The following is a 22,762-nucleotide window of genomic DNA, read 5'->3' on the forward strand; positions in this document are numbered from 1 at the left end:
GCTTTGGATAAAAGCGCTATATAAATGCAGTCCATTTACCATTACTCAAAACAGTTACACCAACTCGGCCTTGAAACGTCTCCAACTTGGACAGAATGCAGCTGCTAGAGGGCTGGGTAGTATAGAGATATAAGCACTCGCCTACCACTGCAGAGACCCGGGTACAATCCCCGGGAGCGGCTTGGTCAGATCTTCCTACGAACAAAATGTTCACGCAGTGTTCGTGGGTGGGAAGCCAGTGAGGGTATGAGTCCTGATCGTTGCATTAGCAACTCCTACTGGTTGGTCAGGGCGTCTGTTCAGCAGGGAGGGGATCTGTGGGAGAGCATGAACCTCCGTAACGTTCTCCCAGTGAAAGAAGCGGCTGGCTTCACGCACCACATGTGTCCTCTACGACTCCATGTGGTAGTCTACACCCTCCCCAAACCAACAGAGGATAGCGCATCGACCAGGACTGTGATACACACAGGGAATTGGTATAGCGACTAAATTGAGGAGAAAATGGCGCAAAAAAAATAATAATGTAGCTGCTAAAGTCCTTACTAGAACTAAGAAATGGGAACATATCAGTCCAGTCTCTTTACTGGCTATAAGATCTTGCTATTATATGCTGTACATGCTACATGCACACGCTATGCCCACACACAAGTACCATGCACACACTATACACACACACACACCATGGGGCAACATAGCTCAGGAGGTAAGATCAGTTGTCTGGCAGTTGGAGGGTTGCCGGTTCCATCCCCCGCCCTGGGCGTGTCGAGGTGCCCCTGAGCAAGACACCTAACCCCTAATTGCTCCCAATGACCTGATTGGCACCTTGCATGGCAGCCTTTCACCGTTGTGTGTGTGTGTGTGTGAAAGGGTGAATGAGAGGCATCAATTGTAAAGCGCTTTGGATAAAAGCTGTATAAATGCAGTCCATTTACAATGTATACACTACACACACACTACACACTATACACACATACTATGTATACACTACACATACACCATGCACACACAATACACACTACATACGCCATGTACACACAATGCACACACACACACCATGTACACGCTACACACACACCATGTATATGCTACACATACACCATGCACACACACCATGTACACACTATACACACACACATACACCATGTATACACTACACATACACAATGCACACACATCATGCACGCATTATACGCTCACCATGTACACACTACACACACGCATCATGTACACACTATGCACACACAATGTATTGGGGTGGCAGGTATGCCATCCCGCCAAGTTACGCCTTGCTGTATAGGCATGCCCCATACCTATACAGCACCGAGAATTTGGCACTTTTCAGGGTTCCCCACAGAAATAACCACAACAGCCACGGACACTCAGCCCTAAAATTCTGTACATTCTCACCCCATTTCAACAGACATAATTCATAAACAACTTCACATGTCCACACAATAAAGCCCCAAACTAAGGGGATTTAGCGTTTTCTTCTTCTTCTTCTTCTTCTTCTTCTTCTTCTCATTCTTATTTTTCCTGCCGCCTATCCCACAGACAAAATGTCTCCCCATTGGACATTTTACCGACACCAGCCAAATCTTCACCTACACGACCCAATCAAAAACTTGCATACACACGCAAAATACCCATATATCTTTTTACTCTAAAACATTTCCAGATTAAACATCTAGTCTGCCTGTGGCCTAGTGGGCAAGGTTACAGTCTTGGGAACATGGGGTTTGAGGTTTAAGCCCAGCTAGGAACACGTTTCTTTAACCTGCTTTTACCGTCACTAATAATTGTCTACTACTTCTCAATTATTGCTTTTGCACCATATCTACCCGCCGTTCACCGAACATATACACTGCATTATGACGTACCGTCTGCACGTTCAGTTATTAACGGGCTACAATATTGCAAAGCCATGTTGATTCAACGGGAGATCTTCTGTGCTTACTGGCCTGTGTTCTTCTTTAAAACCACAGACAGGTTTGCTAATGATATTTCACGCATTGCATAGCTATGTCATGGTGCTGCACTAACAAAGTCACAGACGAGTAAACCTCTGGTTGAAGAATTGAATCCCGCCTCGCCCTCAGGCAGATGATTTCCTCTTTTACACTAACGTTTTCTTACGCTTATATTTGCTTTACCAAAACTCACTCACAGCCATCCATATGCATTTCATGACGGCAAATGTATTACTTTTATTTAAAAAGTTACACCAGTTCACCACTGTGCTATTTCTACTAACTATATTTCTTCACTTGGCTACCCTACAAAACCTTCTTATCAGCAAACGCCACGTTTATACATTCATGTTACCTCGCCCTGTTCTCTATCTAGCCACATACAAACAATTACTACGTATGTACGTTCTGCAACTCCCCATTAAAACATTACATTTAAAATCATGACTTACTCATAAGTATAACTACTAGTACTGAACATGAGAAAAGCACACCAGTGCAATAGATTTCACACATAACTTAACCCTCCACTTTAATAACTAATGCCTTATACCGACTGTTATATATACCGTTCGATAAGGAAACTAAGCTCGTTCATGGTCACTTCATTTACTTTGCACTATAGTCTGTGATCATGTCAACCTTCACCTACATTCCCATTCTGCTAAAAACATATTGTTTCAACTACGCAATTTCATCATTTCTCCTAATTTCTGTCACACTGTTGTTATTTTCTCATATGCAAAGCCTGCTGGGACATATGCGTCTCCTCCTATTCTCCACTATCAAGTTTTCCGGTTCTAGCTTAACAAAATAGCGAAGAGGATTCCTACCTGCAGATAAGCCTATCAAAATGCCTTATAAACCTTACAGACACTAAAAGTGCATCTCCACGAAATAACAGACAACGGGGCAGGACAGAAGGGTACACAAGTTGCGACCTAGGGAGCTCTAATTCTACGGGCTTGCTGATTCTTTTGTCAATCAAGGCTCGTTGGATGGCCGTCAAATCCGTGAGTACATACACTGGCCATATGTCACCTGCGTTTCTGATGCGTTTACACTTACGCCACCGCACCCTTTCTCACAGCCACTGTTTTACATATATAGCAAACCAAAACTGCTAAACGGTACTGCACGATTATACACACAGGGTCAATTGACTTGAGGAAATATTGGGTAGCATTGGTTTGTAATACATCTTATTTAATTTCAGTGAGGCAAGATAGCCTATATTGTTTGTAGTACCGTAACTTGGCGTCATTTTGATATCAATACTTTTAATGGCAGACCTGGATTTTGGCAGTCTGAATGAATGAGTCATAGACGGTGTATGTCTTGTATGTGTGAGTAACTTGGCATTTTTGTACATTGAAAATATGTTTTTTATGAGATTACAAAAAACATGGCCAAGTGACTTGAAAGAATTGAGGAAATATTGGGTAGCATTGCTTTGGAATACATCTTATTTAATTTAGGTGAGGCAAGATAGCCTATATTGTTTGTAGTACCGTAACTTGGCGTCATTTTGATATCAATACTTTTAATGGCAGGCCTGGATTTTGGCAGTCTGGATGAATGAGTTATAGACAGTGTATGTCTTGTATGAGTGAGTAACTTGGCATTTTTGTACGTTGAAAACGTGTTTTTTATGAGATACACTACACCCATACACCATGTATACACTACACACACGCATCATGTACACACTATACACACATCACAGACTATACACACACCATGTACACACACCATGTATACACTATTCACACCATGTACACACAATGCACACACACCATGTACACGCTATACACCCACCATGTAAACACTATACACACACCATGTATACACTATACACACACGCCATGTATACACTACACACACACACACACACCATGTATACACTACACATACACCATGTACACACAATGCACATACATCATGTACACACAATACACACACACACCATGTACACACTACACCCACACCCACACCCACACCTTGTACAGACAATACCTACACAACATGTATACACTATACACACACTATACACACACATCATGTACACACTATGCACACACTATACACACACACACAATGTACACACTACACACACACACCATGTACACACTATACACACAAATACACCTTATACACAATATGCGCACATCATGTACAAATTCTACACACACACACACACACACAGACAGACCCCCCATGTACTGTACACACTATACACACAAACACACACACGTTATACACAGTATGCACACACACCATGTACAAACTACACACAGCCACACACCATGTATGCACTATACACACATACGCACACACACAGACCATGTATGCACTACACACACACACACGCACACACACACATACACACACACACAGACAATGTATGCGCTATACATACAAGCACGCACACACACACACACACACACAGGCACATGCGCACGCACACACACACACACACATACACAGCCCAAGCTTGTTTCTCCTGTTTTCCCCCAATCTGCCGTGATGAGGATGTAATAATTGACATTGGTACTGTTGGCCTGTAAAGACAGTTTAGCTCTAACATCATTTACATTGCAAGCAAAGCACTCAGCGCCAATTTAACAGGCCGTTTCCTATGTGGTTATCCTCATCACAGTTATCATCGACTTCACTCGAGCGGCGAGCTTGCGCTGTGTTGGACAACGCAGAGTTTCTGACAAATTCTGAGGGAAACAACTTCCTGAAACTGGCAGGAATCCAGGGAAGCGATGGCTTCATCTGTGTGACATTGGGAGAGACGGCAGATTTCCAAGCGTACGCAGATGGCGAGTGTGAAAGCCCAAAGCATGCGCTACATTGTACATTTCAACATCGAGCAACTCTTTGTGCTAATTTTACATTATGATTCATAGAAACCTGTCATTTTTTAGCACAAAAGTTTATATCATTCGGCCGTGAAGTTTTCAACCTTTTGCAAAAATGAGACTTTTTTCTCATTTTTTCTCATTGTTACTATGTAACAGAGTAGTATGCTGTAGCTTTTTATTTATTTACCAGAGAATCAGCCCATCATAAATACAGTGCCTGGACAGGTGCTTCCACCAAATATTAATGTGAGGGTTGTGAATCACTATACAAGCAATGTTTTTCAGTTACATTAAAAAAAATATTTGCTGACATGTATCTGATTTCAGTATTTTTCACATTTAATCAGTGTCAAATAAAATCAAATAAAATACAAATCCAGGAAAATGTGGAAAGATCCCAGAGCCTGAGCACCAGCTTTATGTCAGCAGCTCAAACTAGGGGATAAAGCTGCTGGTGGTGGAACAAAGCAAACTCGCATGTGTAAATATGGCCAGCATGCAGGCACATGTGGCTTTGCCTGTTGGCTGAACCATAAAAATCAGGCTTTCTCCATTTTAGAATGCTTTGGAGAATGCTGCCTTTGATCAGGCCCGTCAACGTTATGTTTAATCCATACGTAGAATCTGCTGATTTTGGTCAGATACAATTCATACCTGCAGGAGACCTACCATGGATTTTGGGCCCCGTCAACCCAGGAATTTTTTTTGCGAGCCCTGGTCAGTCAGGGCCCTTGGAATCATCTTAAACACTGCCCCCCCCCCCACCCACCCACATATAGCACCCTTGTCTACCAGTACCATTTTTCCCTTACCCTGGTCTTGGAGAGCCACAGGATATACTGGGGTCCCTAGCCCTGGTCCTGGAGAGACACAGGGTCTGCTGGGGTCCCCAGCCCTGGTCCTGGAGAGACACAGGGTCTGCTGGGGTCCCCAGCCCTGGTCCTGGAGAGCCACAGGGTCTGCTGGGGTCCCCAGCCCTGGTCCTGGAGAGACACAGGGTCTGCCGGGGTCCCCAGCCCTGGGCCTGGAGAGACACAGGGTCTGCTGGGGTCCCCAGCCCTGGTCCTGGAGAGATGCAGGGTCTGCTGGGGTCCCCAGCCCTGGGTCTGGAGAGACATAGGGTCCGCTGGGGTCCCCAGCCCTGGTCCTGGAGAGATGCAGGGTCTACTGGGGTCTCCAGCCCTGGGCCTGGAGAGACACAGGGTCCGCTGGGGTCCCCAGCCCTGGTCCTGGAGAAACGCAGGGTCTACTGGGGTCCCCAGCCCTGGTCCTGGAGAGCTGCAGAGTCTGTTTTTTTTTTAAACCTTACAATCAAGCATATCTGTCTTAACTGCACATGAGGTGTGTGTGTGTGTGTGTGTGTGTGTGTGTTATACATGCAATATACAAAATGTTTTGTTGTTCAATATTTCTGAAAGAGCGTGACCACAAGAGATTTTGGTTCAAATCAGAATAAATGTCACACGGCCAGCACCCTTTATCCAAGTGCACAGGAGAAGATGTCAGTTTCTTTCCAGGCAGCGTACAGGTTATTACCAATGGCAAAATGGCAAGCATTGCTCTTTCTAAAACAACATTGCCTTGCCAATAAAATCAATGACATTCAAAGTGTGGGGGGAGCGGGGGCATTGGGAAAGGTCACCCTGTGCTGTCAAGCTTTCTCAGACACATCAAGGGACAAATCTAAAAATAGGAGAACTGTATGATCCACCATTTCTAAACGGAGTCGGAGCTGTGAGAGTAATGGGTCCCAGTGGTGCACATTTTTAAAATGGCGATAAGTACCTCTCAGCTCCCTGAGAGGGGAGGAGTGCGTTGAATGGCCGTGCAGGGTTGGCGTCAGTTACCGTCAGTTGCATTGCTGTTTCTCTTGGCCACCACGAGCCTAATTAGAAAAAAGCAAAAAAAAATCCTTGGCCCCAGACAAACTTCACCACTGCAGTGAGTCAGCCATGCTTTTCTCTCCTACGCAGGCACTGATACTTTTTTCTCTCCTACGCAGGCACTGATACCTTTCTCTCCTATGCAGGCACTGATACCTTTCTCTCCGACTCAGGCACTGATACCTTTCTCTCCTATGCAGGCACTGATACTTTTCTCTCCTATGCAGGCACTGATACCTTTCTCTCCTATGCAGGCACTGATACCTTTCTCTCCTACGCAGGCACTGATACCTTTCTCTCCTATGCAGGCACTGATACTTTTCTCTCCTATGCAGGCACTGATACCTTTCTCTCCTATGCAGGCACTGATACTTTTCTCTCCTATGCAGGCACTGATACCTTTCTCTCCTATGCAGGCACTGATACCTTTCTCCTACGCAGGCACTGATACCTTTCTCTCATACGCAGGCACTGATACCTTTCTCTCCTACGTAGGTACTGATACCTTTCTCTCCTACGCAGGCATTGGTACCTTTCTCTCCTACGCAGGCACTGATACCTTTCTCTCATACGCAGGTACTGATACCTTCCTCTCCTACATAGGCACTGATACCTTTCTCTCCTACGCAGGCACTGATACCTTTCTCTCATACGCAGGCACTGATACCTTTCTCTCCTACGCAGGCACTGGCATCTTTCTCCTACGCAGGCACTGATACCTTTACACACCACGTACAGATATTTACATGGTACTGACAGTGTTCCATGGTGTGGGTATTGGGGGGGGGGGGGGTAAGGGAAATGGAATAGATTGCAAAATATGTTAATATGTTAATGTTTTTGAAATTATAATAAAGTAAATATTATTCACAGTAAAGTATTTGTAAAATCCAAGTTCACTGACGGGGACAGGCAGACAGTTACCCTTTTCCAATTTTTTTTTACACCATTGACTTTTATAGAAAGCCAAAGGAAGCCTTCAAGCAACAATGCCTGTGGCCAACTCAGACATGGTAGTGGATCCGTCATCCGTGGTATGGGCATCATCCCATGGGAGTCATTGGGCATCATCCATAAATCATCAGATATGATCATCAGCTGTGCTTACAGATGCTCTCACAAACATTTCGACATAATTTTTTTCTAATCAGAATTTGTTCTTTGATACGATCAAAATCTATCTGTGTTTGGATACACGTATAAAGGCATATCCGCAGTACATGTTTCAGTTTAAAAAGCTACATTACATTTTAACTACATTAACAAGCCTATCTGAGTAACCTCAAATGTTTCACTAGTTTTTATTTTTTATTTAGTTTCCAATTTTGGTTTTCAATTTCAGCATAGTTCCATTTTTTTAAACTAATTTATATTTTTACTTTCAGGCAGTAATTTGTGTAATTTTTATTTCAAACATTTTGAGCATTTTCCATTCCCGTAAGGGAATGTTCATTCTTTGCCAACTCTCATTTTAACAGTTTGTTCCTTTTATTAGTTCCCCAGTTTGGAATGTACGTTTGCGTATATTGAGTCATTGTGATCCACCCACGGCCAAGCAAAAAACTACAGTAAAGGCTCTTTATGTTCACATACTAATTTACTAATATGAGTCTGTGTGCACAATTCATGATCAAATTTAAAATTGTTTCAATCTTGTACATTGGGTTAATATTTATTTGACCTGATTCCAGCTCTACTATTTTACAGCAGAGAACTGTACTTGAATGTGCTTCACAGGTAATAAATGGACAATTATGAAAAATAATATAAGCCTCAGCAGCTCAGACCAGACTTCAGATGCTGATGGAAGTGTAAGCTGTCTGCTGTGCTGAAATCATCTGAAAGCTCAGAAAAATGATCCCGTGCTACCTTCTGAAAGGTATACCTTTAAAAGGGTGGTCTGAGGCACTCGTAAGCTGTCCCTTAGCGATGCGCTCCGCTCATCCTGTCACAGTTTTAGCCTTATTATGCCAACATTTTGCTTTTCAAACCAACAGTTGTCCTATAGTGCGCATCTAGTAGCACATCTGCATGTGAAAATGACATAGATAGTTTAATATTAACTTTACGAAAATTAATTATCCAATCAACGTTTCTGTGCATAGCACGTCATGAAAATGTTGTCGTTTCACCTGTCTATTCCCATCATGATGGTAATAAAGTGTAGGGCCTATCCATAATACTAATTCAATTTGTGAAAAAAATAAGCATATATTATTTTTACGTAGTGGAGCTTACTGAGGATATGGCTTTTCTGACTGCATGCCCTGTAGATATTAGTTTGTTTGTGTGTGAGTCAATGATCACACTGACTTGGAACAAATCGCCGGTTTATTAAGAATATAAAACATGTGTGAGCAAAGCCCACACTGAGTGAGTATACTCGCATGACCGAACTAGGCGGAACTAAAGCACGTTGATTGGCCTAGACATAAACACACATACAGGTACGGTGGCTCATAATGAACAAACAGTACAAATAATCTACATCCCTTTTCTTTAGCTCACACCTCCTATATAAAATAAAATAGCACTGGGTAAATATCAACATTACAGAACATTTTTTTCTTACCATGTTGTTTTACGATTTTCAGTAAACAACCCAATAATGATATTCTTGGTTAAACTTAAGACTATTCAACAGCAAATCAAGGTGGATGAAAATATCACTTTAACAGGCAGGCCTATTCATTATGCATACCCGGTATAAAATTAATTATGATCAATTTCCACAGACGCGCTTTTGCCTTTCATCTACGATCATTTTTGCACTGCAGAGAAAAATCAGCGGGAATCAGTGGATATGCTGCTACAGTTGCCTGTATATTGTGTGACAAAAACAAATTAGCATTAGACTTTTGTTTCAATAAGAACAAAATAATTTACCCATATGTAGTCTATATCCTTTTTCCTGAGCTTCCAAGAAGTCCCCGACTATGGCGTATATGTCCCGATTGATGCTCTTTATTTTATCTTTTGTAGCCTACATTTATTGATTGAAACTATCACAAGGTCTCAGCACCACAGTGAAGGCCAGCTCCAACTTACGACATACCTTTGGAAGTGTCCCTTAAGGCAACTGTTAAGGTATAGTCTGGGAAACACTCGTAAAAAAACGGTTTCCCTTTGAAAGGTATACCTTACACACCTTCGTAGAACATTAAGGTACATCAAAACTCGGAAACGCAGCCCTAGGCTTTTCCGTTTTCAGTGAGTAGCACTGTCGCCTCACAGCAAGAAGGTCCTGGGTTCGAATTTGGCCTGGGCCTTTCTGTGTGATGTTTGCGTGTCTGCGGGGAGTTTCCTCCAGGAACTGTGGTTTCCTTCCACAGTCCAAAGACATGCAGATTAGGTGAATTGGAAAGTCTAAATTGCCCATAGGTACGACTGTGTGAGTGAATAGTGTGGGTGCCCTGTGATGGTCTGGCAAATGATTCCTGCCTCTTGCCCAATGTCTGCTGGGATAGGTTCCAGCACCTCCTGTGACCCAGGTATAGAAGAGGGATTGGTGAAAGTGTGGCTTACATTACAGTGCTCATTCAGAGCCGCTGGATATAATGGCAAATACTGCTCTATCTGACAGCTCCTATATGAAGCCAGAAACTCTGCAGTGTACTTCGTAATCACTGAAGGACTCCTGCTGAACTGGCTTACTGTGACCACACAGCTGCTCTGTGGGCTCCTGCTGAACTGGCTTACTGTGACCACACTGCTGCTCTGCGGGCTCCTGCTGAACTGGCTTACTGTGACCACACTGCTGCTCTGTGGGCTCCTGCTGAACTGGCTTACTGTGACCACACTGCTGCTCTGTGGGCTCCTGCTGAAGTGGCTTACTGTGACCAAACTGCTGCTCTGTGGGCTCCTGCTGAACCGGCTTACTGTGACCACACTGCTGCTCTGTGGGCTCCTGCTGAACCGGCTTACTGTGACCACACTGCTGCTCTGTGGGCTCCTACTGAACTGGCTTACTGTGACCACACTGCTGCTCTGTGGACTCCTGCTGAACTAGCTTACTGTGACCACCCTGCTGCTCTGTGGACTCCTGCTGAACTGGCTTACTGTGACCACACTGCTGCTCTGTGGGCTCCTGCTGAACCAGCTTACTGTGACCACACTGCTGCTCTGTGGGCTCCTGCTGAACTGGCTTACTGTGACCACACTGCTGCTCTGTGGGCTCCTGCTGAACTGGCTTACTGTGACGACCACACTGCTGCTCCATGGGCTCCTGCTGAAGTGGCTTACTGTGACCACACTGCTGCTCTGCGGGCTCCTGCTGAACTGGCTTACTGTGACTACCACACTGCTGCTCTGTGGGCTCCTGCTGAACTGGCTTACTGTGACTACCACACTGCTGCTCTGTGGGCTCCTGCTGAACTGGTTTACTGTGACCACACTGCTGCTCTGCGGGCTCCTGCTGAACTGGCTTACTGTGACCACACTGCTGCTCTGCGGGCTCCTGCTGAACTGGCTTACTGTGACCACACTGCTGCTCTGCGGGCTCCTGCTGAACTGGTTTACTGTGACTGCCACACTGCTGCTCTGTGGGCTCCTGCTGAATTGGTTTACTGTGACCACACTGCTGCTCCATGAGCTCCTGCTGAACTGGTTTACTGTGACTACCACACTGCTGCTCTGTGGGCTCCTGCTGAAGTGGCTTACTGTGACTACCACACAGCTGCTCTGTGGGCTCCTGCTGAACTGGCTTACTGTGACTACCACACTGCTGCTCTGTGGGCTCCTGCTGAAGTGGCTTACTGTGACCACACTGCTGCTCTGTGGGCTCCTGCTGAACTGGCTTACTGTGACCACACTGCTGCTCTGTGGGCTCCTGCTGAAGTGGCTTACTGTGACCACACAGCTGCTCTGTGGGCTCCTGCTGAACTGGCTTACTGTGACTGCCACACTGCTGCTCTGTGGGCTCCTGCTGAACTGGCTTACTGTGACCACACTGCTGCTCCATGAGCTCCTGCTGAACTGGTTTACTGTGACTACCACAGTGCTGCTCTGTGGGCTCCTGCTGAACTGGTTTACTGTGACTACCACACTGCTGCTCTGTGGGCTCCTGCTGAACTGGCTTACTGTGACTACCACACTGCTGCTCTGTGGGCTCCTGCTGAACTGGCTTACTGTGACCACACTGCTGCTCTGTGGGCTCCTGCTGAACTGGTTTACTGTGACTACGACACAGCTGCTCTGTGGGCTCCTGCTGAACTGGCTTACTGTGACTACCACACTGCTGCTCTGTGGGCTCCTGCTGAACTGGCTTACTGTGACCACACTGCTGCTCTGTGGGCTCCTGCTGAACTGGCTTACTGTGACCACACTGCTGCTCTGTGGGCTCCTGCTGAACTGGCTTACTGTGACCACACTGCTGCTCTGTGGGCTCCTGCTGAACTGGCTTACTGTGACTGCCACATTGCTGCTCTGTGGGCTCCTGCTGAATTGGCTTACTGTGACCACACTGCTGTTCTGTGGGCTCCTGCTGAACTGGCTTACTGTGACTACCACACTGCTGCTCCATGAGCTCCTGCTGAACTGGCTTACTGTGACTACCACACTGCTGCTCTGTGGGCTCCTACTGAACTGGCTTACTGTGACCACACTGCTGCTCTGTGGACTCCTGCTGAACTAGCTTACTGTGACCACCCTGCTGCTCTGTGGACTCCTGCTGAACTGGCTTACTGTGACTGCCACATTGCTGCTCTGTGGGCTCCTGCTGAACTAGCTTACTGTGACCACCCTGCTGCTCTGTGGACTCCTGCTGAACTGGCTTACTGTGACCACACAGCTGCTCTGTGGGCTCCTGCTGAACTGGCTTACTGTGACCACACTGCTGCTCTGTGAGCTCCTGCTGAACTGGCTTACTGTGACCACACTGCTGCTCTGTGGTCTCCTGCTGAACTGGCTTACTGTGACTACACTGCTGCTCCATGGGCTCCTGCTGAACTGGCTTACTGTGACTACACTGCTGCTCCATGGGCTCCTGCTGAACTGGCTTACTGTGACCACACTGCTGCTCTGTGGACTCCTGCTGCTCTGTGGGCTCCTGCTGAACTGGCTTACTGTGACTACCACACTGCTACTCTGTGGGCTCCTGCTGAACTGGCTTACTGTGACTACCACACTGCTGCTCTGTGGGCTCCTGCTGAACTGGCTTACTGTGACTACCACACTGCTGCTCTGTGGGCTCCTGCTGAACTGGCTTACTGTGACCACACTGCTGCTCTGTGAGGTCCCGCTGTCAGTCAGTCATGAGGCGGCACGCAAGGTCATGGGAGTGCGTAGTCCATGCTGAGGGATTGTGGGAGCTGATGGCTGTTTAATCCCTGTGGGAAAATAGCTGAGCTCACGTCCTCAGCTTCGGATCTGTCAGAGCCTTTAATCAGCCATCAGTTCATGCGGGGGCATAATCCAAGCCTTTCCCACGCAAGAAATCATTTTAGACCCATTTGGAATTATTCAACAAGTATTAGGTACCCCACGTATTTACCGGGTTGTGTCCATGTCTTTGGTAAATATGACATTTGTTTAAATGTTATGTTATGTTATGTTATGTTATGTTAGTTTCCTCCTGCTTTTTGAACATGTTGTAATAAGTCCCTGGAAGTCATAAATTTAGAGTAGGATGTGTTAATGTGTCACTGCTAACAAGAGTTTGCTACATAAAAAGTTGTGTAAGTCGTTCTGGATAAGAGCGTCTGCTAAATGCCTGTAATGTAATGCAATGTAAAAAGGCATGTGATTTACGCATTTCATTACAGCAGACACTCTTAAGCAGAGCAACTTACACAACTTCTTGCCTAGCATTCACATTGCAACCATTTAAACAGCTGGATATACAGTATACTGAAGCAATTCAGGTTAAGTACCTTGCTCAAGGGTACAACGGCAGGGTCCCTTTTTTCCAGGAAGTGAACCCATGATCTTTATGTTACCATACCAGTTCCTTTTTCCTGTTATACGACACTGCCGCCCTATCCAGGAAGTGAATCCGTGATCTTTATGTTACCATACCAGTTCCTTATTCCTGTTATACGACACTGCCGCCCTATCCAGGAAGTGAACCCATGATCTTTAGGTTACCATACCAGTTCCTTATTCCTGTTATATGACACTGCCGCCCTGCGTATACATACTTAATATCAGTCAGCTCTGTGATAACATCAACATTTGTTCTTGGACTCCCCATGTGATTTGAAGTACATGAAAAACTGCCTCCAGCACAATCCTGAGCCCGCTTGAAATTATTTAAGGTGAATTTTGTCCTGGTTGGTCAAAGCATACTTATCCCCTGGTACTCACTATGGTATCGCCAATGTTATGCATTACATGCAGAACTACATTGACTGCAGCATGTATCTGGCATGTTTCACCTTGTGTCCTTCCAGAAGTCAAACAATGCAGACAAAAGGTGATTTCACACATCTGATTGAATGGATCTCAGGAAGGTAGAATCTGATTAAGTCTTGTGTTTTGTTTACTAATTTGCATACCTGAAATCGTGATATGGTCAGATGACTTATCCTTCACAATATTCTCGACAAGTGGGCGAGTGCATGTGTGGCCTACACCAAGAGAACGGTGCAGGTCTGAGTAATTGACCCCTACAGTGAGGGTTTTCCTGGCATGGTTTGGGTGCACTTGTCTCCTTTGAGGGAAGGGTCAGTACAATCAATACAAAGTTATTCTGAGTGAACACCTTTATCCTATGATGAAGCATTTCTATCCTGATAGGGGTGGCCTCTTCCAGGATGACAATGCCCCCATCCACAGGCCAAGAGGGGTCACTGAATGGTTTGATGAGTATGAAAATGATGTGAATCATATGCTATGGGCTTCACAGTCACTTGATCTCAACCCAATTGAACACGTATGGGAGATGTTGGATCGATGTGTTAGACAGAGCTCTCCACCACCATCATCAAAACACCAAATGAGAGAATATCTTTTGAAAGATTGGTGTTCCATTCCTCCAGTAGAGTTCCAGTGACTTGTAGAATCTATGCCAACGCACATTGAAGCTGTCCTGGTGGCTCGTGGTGGCCCAACACCTTAATAAGACCCTCTATGTTGGTTTTCCTTTAATTTGTCACCCATCTGTATATGGTCAGTGATTGCCATTTACCTCAGCTAGATCACATTTAACAATGAAAGTTTCATAGATTTTTTGTGTTGGAAATGTTATTTTAAAAAGTCCACTATAATGAAAGCATGGGATGCATAAGTCATGCTTATCTATGAAAAACTGAAATGAAACTGGGTTTACATGCCGTATATTATTGATAATTGTTGTTTTGCACTGACATTCTCAATTTTTTCCCCTTTATGTTATTATATACTAAGGTACCATGCAGTCGGAATACATAACAAAGACACAATGCAAATATGGAATCTGAGATGAGTAGGGTGTCTTTTTTCACAATGGACATTTGGGTCATGCCATTTTGGCTCAAGAATCCTCTTGCTGCTTTGGAGCAGTAGCCAAAAATCCTCCCTAACTATGTGTGGTCACATTTTTTACTGAGGGATTTTCAACCCAAATGCATATAAATGTGACATGTTTAATATTCAGCCATCCCCCTACATGAAATGCACTCTGAACTCATTCAGTATGTAACCAAGGTCCCCAGCCATGGGAACCAATCATACTCATGGGGTGATATATGTGAGCATCCACTATAGAAGGTGATAACTCACCTCCCTGAACTCAGTGTATACCTGCATATGCATGCTGTTGCTGTTGCAGATGTATACCTGCATATGCATGCTGTTGAACTCAGTGTATACCTGCGTATGCATGCTGTTGCTGTTGAACTCAGAGTATACCTGCGTATGCATGCTGTTGCTGTTGAACTCAGTGTATACCTGCGTATGCATGCTGTTGCTGTTGAACTCAGTGTATACCTGCGTATGCATGCTGTTGCTGTTGAACTCAGTGTATACCTGCATATGCATGCTGTTGCTGTTGCAGATGTATACCTGCGTATGCATGCTGTTGCTGTTGAACTCAGTGTATACCTGCATATGCATGCTGTTGCTGTTGCACTCAGTGTATACCTGCGTATGCATGCTGTTGCTTTTGCAGATGTATACCTGCGTATGCATGCTGTTGAACTCAGTGTATACCTGCGTATGCATGCTGTTGCTGTTGCAGATGTATACCTGCATATGCATGCTGTTGCTGTTGAACTCAGTGTATACCTGCGTATGCATGCTGTTGAACTCAGTGTATACCTGCGTATGCATGCTGTTGCTGTTGCAGATGTATACCTGCGTATGCATGCTGTTCCTGTTGAACTCAGTGTATATCTGCGTATGCATGCTGTTGCTGTTGAACTCAGTGTATACCTGCGTATGCATGCTGTTGCTGTTGCAGATGTATACTTGCGTATGCATGCTGTTGCTGTTGAACTCAGTGTATACCTGTGTATGCATGCTGTTGCTGTTGCAGATGTATACCTGTGTATGCATGCTGTTGAACTCAGTGTATACCTGCGTATGCATGCTGTTGCTGTTGAACTCAGTGTATACCTGCGTATGCATGCTGTTGCTGTTGCAGATGTATACCTGCGTATGCATGCTGTTGCTGTTGCAGTGTGGATGGTGCCCCGCTCCACTGATATCTGCTGTCTGGTCCCGGTTTTCTGCTCAGTGGCCACTGTATGTCGCCAAGGTTATCACCTGCCTGGTGTAGGGCTGCCGTATGCCCCGTTTTGGACCGGAATGTCTGGTTTACAAAACTGGTTTGTTTTTTTCAGGCCCAGTACGTGGTCCCGACCGGACAATATGAAATTTGACCACTAGCTTGCAATGAATTTCTTCTGTCTCCACTGTTACAATTTTTATTCCTTCTGATATTTTTTTTTTTAACTAAATGTTGCTTTTCTTTTCAACTTTAAAATTCTAAACACACAGTCACAATGGAATACTGTAAAAATATGAATTCCTTTCCCCCCAAAAGTATCGTCCAAAAATACACAAAAGCAAGGCAGACAGAAGTAGCTATTGTGAATGGGACATGGTGCATTGAGATAAATAAGTCTTCCCTGTTATCAAAGTAGCATTGCTATATTGTCTACTATCTGGACTACTGTCTTTTATGCATCCGTGCAGTTCTGCTTTGGAGTCCAGCCTACGAGTAACTGTGTAGTATATGCAGTCTCCTTATGAACAGCCGTGCTTGCTGGCAGCAGAGCAGAGTGTGTGATTGTCTGTGCTCTCCCTTAGTTACAGAGGGTGTGTTTCAGGGGTAGCGTTGCTCTCCCTTAGTTACAGAGGGTGTGTTTCAGGGGTAGCACTGGCTTATTATCATGGAAAGGGATCAGAAACGGAAAAATGTGTGTTTAAAAAGCAGCCAGTAAAAACCAACCAAACCGGCTTCTTCACTCGAAGATAAGGGAGAAACAACCCCCCGTGCACATTCAATGTACAAACCATTTCCATTCATCCTTTGATATACCTGGGACACGCATAAAATCAAAGGTTCATGAATTCCAAGTTGGTTTTTCATAGGAACCTTTATTAAGAACACAAGAACATGCATTTATGAAAAGGTTTGTGATATAGGTTTTGTGACAGTAACATCTTTCAGTCAAGGACACCAGAAACATCTCACAAGCATGGGGTCCAAATACTGCAAAAAACGTTGTGCTGTAACGACATTCATCCATCCATCCATCCTTATCCTGAGCAGGGTCACGGGGGGTGCTGCAGCCTATCTCAGCATGCATTGGGTGAGAGGCAGGAATACAAGAGCAACTAAGAGGGTAAGTGTACTGGGAAAGTCAAACTGTCACTTACCAATGAACAGCAGGTTCCAGGATGGATCTCTATACCAGAAGCTCTGTATTTCCTAGGAGACACTAACTTTCCACTTCCCTTCATAAAACTGAAGAGAAATAACAATTTAAACATTGAGAAATGTTTCTGGGTTGTTCATGTACAGTAGTTATTTGCCAATTGCTTAATTTAAAAATACATTTTTTAACAGAAGTTCTCCTGGGGTGGGCTGGGGGTGGTGTTCACAGACCAGCTGCTAACTGCTAGAGCCAACAGTAAAGGAAGTGCAGAGTTATTCTGCTTGTTGTGGGTGTGACTGTGTGAGTTCTACAGCACAATCCTGCTTATTGTGAGTGTGACTGTGTGAGTTCTACAGCACAATCCTGCTTATTGTGGGTGTGACTGTGTGAGTTCTAAAGCACAATCCTGCTTACTATGAGTGTGACTGTGTGTGTTCTAAAGCACAATCCTGCTTATTGTGGGTGTGACTGTGTGTGTTCTAAAGCACAATCCTGCTTACTATGGGTGTGACTGTGAGAGTTCTAAAGCACAATCCTGCTTACTGTGGGTATGACCGTGTGAGTTCTACAGCACAATCCTGCTTATTGTGGGTGTGACTGTGTGAGTTCTAAAGCACAAGCCTGCTTATTGTGAGTGTAAATGTGTGAGTTCTAAAGCACAATCCTGCTTACTGTGGGTGTAAATGTGTGAGTTCTAAAGCACAATCCTGCTTATTGTGAGTGTGAATGTGTGAGTTCTACAGCACAATCCTGCTTATTGTGGGTGTGACTGTGTGTCTGACTCAACCTTACTGTTATTTTTATGTTGATTCAATGAAGTGCAATGAAAAAAAACATTAAAATACACACATGGCACATTGCAGCATGTCAGTGCTCCTAGCCTTGGTTCGTATGATACTTGTCCCCGCACGGGCTTTTAAGCCACAAAAAATGGACTGTTAAAAAAACCTGGCATGTCACCAGGTCTGGTGGCTAAAAAACAAGTATGCCAGGATACCTGGCGCACTGCACTCAGACAGGAATGCATACACAGCATTCAGCCCGTCATCGTGGTGACAGCAGGTGATGGATGACAAGAGGACTATGAGTTCTGTGGCCTGGTTCCAAAAGGGAGTTTCCATAGAAACAGGACAGGTACAGCATGGGTCAGACAGCCTGGTAATTAGGCACCCTGGCCAAACCATCCCCCAGAGAGCACTTAATCACCATGGTCAATAGAGTCAATCATACTATTCATAATAATAATTAACATTTTTGGGAAACTAAAATGTACCATGGGTGCAATCAGTGTAATACTCTGTATTGACCACTAATGAGAGTACATTTTTTAATGTCATCATAGCCAATGGGAGTTATAGAATTCTACAAGTAAATAAGGTCTTATTAAACACAGTTTAATTATTATGAACAGTCCATCTGTCCATCCATAATCTATACCCGCTTATCCTGAGCAGGGTCGCGGGGGCTGCTGGGACCTATCCCAGCGTTCATTGGGCAAGAAGCAGGAAAACACCCTGGACAGGCAGCCAATCTATCACAGGGCTCCCACACCAATCACTCACACATTCATACCTATGGGCAAGTTGGAGTCTCCAACTGGCCTGTCTGCATGTCTTTGGGCAGTGGGAGGAAACCTGAATACCCAGAGGAAACCCACACGGACATGAGGAGAACATGCAAACTCCACAGAAAGGCCTAGGCTGGGATTCGAACCCAGGACCTTCCTGCTGTGTGGCCACAGGGCTAGCTACTGTGCCACTGTGCTGCCGATAAGAGATTATAATAGAAAAATTACAGGAACTGAAGACAAATAAAGCAGCAGGGACTGTGATTGCACATATCCAACAGCACCCTGAGTGCGAAACGGAAATCTCTGCTCAGTGACAGTGAAAAGCACATTCTTCCACAATCTTTTCAATCTAAATCATGGGTGTCATGTATTTCATGTTTTTGCCATTTTTAGCTGTTCTTTTTTGTGACTTTCCCTGTTTTACTACTTTTTCACGATTTCCCGTTTTAGTGCTTTCTGTGATTTTTTGGCAGCTTTTTCTGGAAGCTGTCAAACATAGTGTAGCCTACAGTGTGAGTTGTATAGGCCTAAGCCTGTTATAATATTTACACATGATGTGAGGAATGAAGTGTGACAATGATGCAGATTCGGAATGCGGAATGCTCTGGGATCCAGATTCCAAGTTGCATGATGGCTCCAGCAATCCTTCTGCCATTACGACAATGTCAGTGACAACAGGTACCCCAATCTAAGACTAACCTCACTACGATAATGTCAGTGACAACACGTACCCCAATCTAAGACAAACCTCACTACGATAATGTCAGTGACAACAGGTACCCCAATCTAAGACTAACCTCACTACGATAATGTCAGTGACAACAGGTATCCCAATCTAAGACAAACCTGAATGCTGTTCCAAAGCAAATTTAAAAGAAATAAAAACAGACACACTGCAAAACTTGTTTCATTCAAGTGATACAATTAGAGCACGCTCTGTTTCTAACAATGCTTTGTTAAATCAAAGCCAAAAGCGTGTTCTTTCTCTCTGCGATGGACCGAACTGGTTTAATGTGCCAGTCTATCAAAGTATTTTACGCGTAGGCTATTTATTCCTGAGTGGCAACCGCCCACTGTTTGTTTTTTAAACTTCAGGCTCTTGCTACTGTCACTACAGCTGCGCATGTTATTTTAATTGTTTCCCAATGGGCTGCATTTGATCTATTTGTTAATTAATAAATTAATGTGTTTCTGCTGCATTTTCAGTTATCCATGATTTTTGACAGCTTTGCCATGATTGCTCTGTGACTTCAGTCAATATTTTCTGTGACAAAAATGTCTTATTATTCACATTAATAATTAATATTTCATGCAGTTTTACCTCAGTACACATACAGGTATTATGGTGTGAAAGGGGTTGTACTTATATTTATATAACAAATTAATATATTTTAAGATTTGATTTATTTTATGATTTCATTACATTTCTGAAGCAATCAAGATTTATTCAGCTATGACTTCTGCTATCAGTAAGCTGAAGCCATTTACATTATAAAGTGGCTCTGGATTCCATTCTTTTCAATTCACAGTGTCTTTCAGGGATTTGTTTTCAAACTGCTATGAAACTGCAGAAAGGTATGGGGAGTGAGCATGATGTGCTCTTCAGTAACTGCAGTCATTAGGAGCTAAAGTGCACCGTGGAAACTGTGTTGAATATCGACAGTGATATTGACAGTATGCCACCTTACTAGGCTCGTGTAATCACAAGAAATGCATTATGTATAAGCGAGGGAAGATTATTTACATCATGTAAATATTGATATAATGGAAATCCTGGCTCTATTGGTGGAATGATTTTTCTCAACAGGAAAGCCTGATGTGGCAAACAAGCCTGCCACAGGCCACCGAATTGGCTTTCCACGGGGCCCTCCAGCACAGAGACACAGGGAGACGATGTTCCAGCAGTCCAGATTTATTTAGGGGTTTGGCAAGATGTTACCGCCAAGGAGCAGATGTAAAACACTGTCATGACAGAGAGGCTCCCTCGTGTGAGTGGGGATGGCAGATTTAACCTGTGCGCACCGATTACCTCACTACGCACAGGTGCAGCCACTCCTGCTCCCGGGTCCAATTAGCCTGGCCAATTATCTAATTCTTAACCAATTATCCAATTGACCAGGTCTAATTAGCTTGACCCAGGGCAGGTGTGGCTGCTTAAACCAGCCATCCCCACACCACACCTGATTTGGCACAATATGTTATGGGAACACATTTATATCTGAGGATGGATATCGCATAAATCTAAAGGGATATAATTCAGTACAAACTGGGCAAATGTCCAAAAATGTAAAAATATCAGAGGCTGAAAATGGAGTGACCATGATCAACTTTAATCACAGTTCTTAAAACTTGCATTTGTATTATATTTTAGTTTATCTTTTCATCGCAAGGTTTAAAACATTAGTCTTATTTAACAGTTTTTTATGCAGGTAATACAATCATACTTTTTATATTTTATATTTACTTTGAAAAAAATGTTACTGCTCAACACTGTGTATGTCTGTATATGCTGTCCTATGCACTGAAAGCAGTAAGGGACAATATGGAAACATTGCTGTCAAACATCACCTGTGCACCCCAGTAAAATAGACCGCAGTGATGTACATGCCAGTGATGTAGACCTTAGTGATGTAAATCTCAGTGATGTAGATGTTAGTGATGTAGATCTCAGTGATGTAAACCTTAGTGATGTAAATCTCAGTGATGTAGATGTTAGTGATGTAGATCTCAGTGATGTTGATGTCAGTGATGTAGATCTCAGTGATGTAGACCGCAGTGATGTAGATCTCAGTGATGTTGATGTCAGTGATGTAGATCTCAGTGATGTACTATAAACCGCAGTGATGAAGATCCCAGTAATGTAGACTGCAGTGATGTAGATCTCAGTGATGTAGACTGCAGTGATGTACTATGGACCACGGTAATGTAGATCCCAGTGATATAACCTGCAGTGATGTAGATCTCAGTGATGTAGATTGCAGTGATGTAGACTCCAGTGATGAAGATCCCAATAATGTAGATTGCAGTGATGTAAATCACAATAATGTAGACTGAAGTGATGTAGATCCAGGTGCTGTAGACTGAAGTGATGTAGATCCAGGTGTTGTGGATCACTGGGGAGGGAGGGGGTATTTTTGCAATTGAGACATAAAATGAGCAAATGGATTAAACTTCTCTTGTTTTGTAGTAAAATCTTCCATGGAGTATAGGATTTTACACAAAAGGATGCTTCACCACCAAGAGGTTTGCTTCAGCATAACAATACATTAAAAGACAGGAAATGTATTCAAGTGCAGATCTCACATAAGTTAAAAAAAGGTTAAAAAATGTTGAAATAGATACTAAATCAGAAAACATAGGAACACCCCCTGCCTCAGTTGGTTGTTGATAATTTTGTGCCCCCTCTTATATCATTAATTCAGTTCGTACATAGAGATAAGAATGGAGATAAGCCGATTTTCTTGTTGTACTGCTCAGTCTGTTCCTGGTTTTCTCTGAACTTTAATGGCAGAACAGTGCCAGGAGGAAAAGACTGAACTGAACTGAAGTTATTTCTGCACTTTCAAAGAGTTCATGACGCCGCATAGAGATCATTTATCCATAATTATAGTAGAAAAGCTTATTTTAAAAAAATGTGATTCCAAAGCCAGTTGGCTATGACTGGGGGCCAATA

The sequence above is a fragment of the Anguilla anguilla genome, chromosome 16, assembly GCF_013347855.1.
Source record: "Anguilla anguilla isolate fAngAng1 chromosome 16, fAngAng1.pri, whole genome shotgun sequence".
Lineage (NCBI taxonomy): Eukaryota > Metazoa > Chordata > Actinopteri > Anguilliformes > Anguillidae > Anguilla > Anguilla anguilla.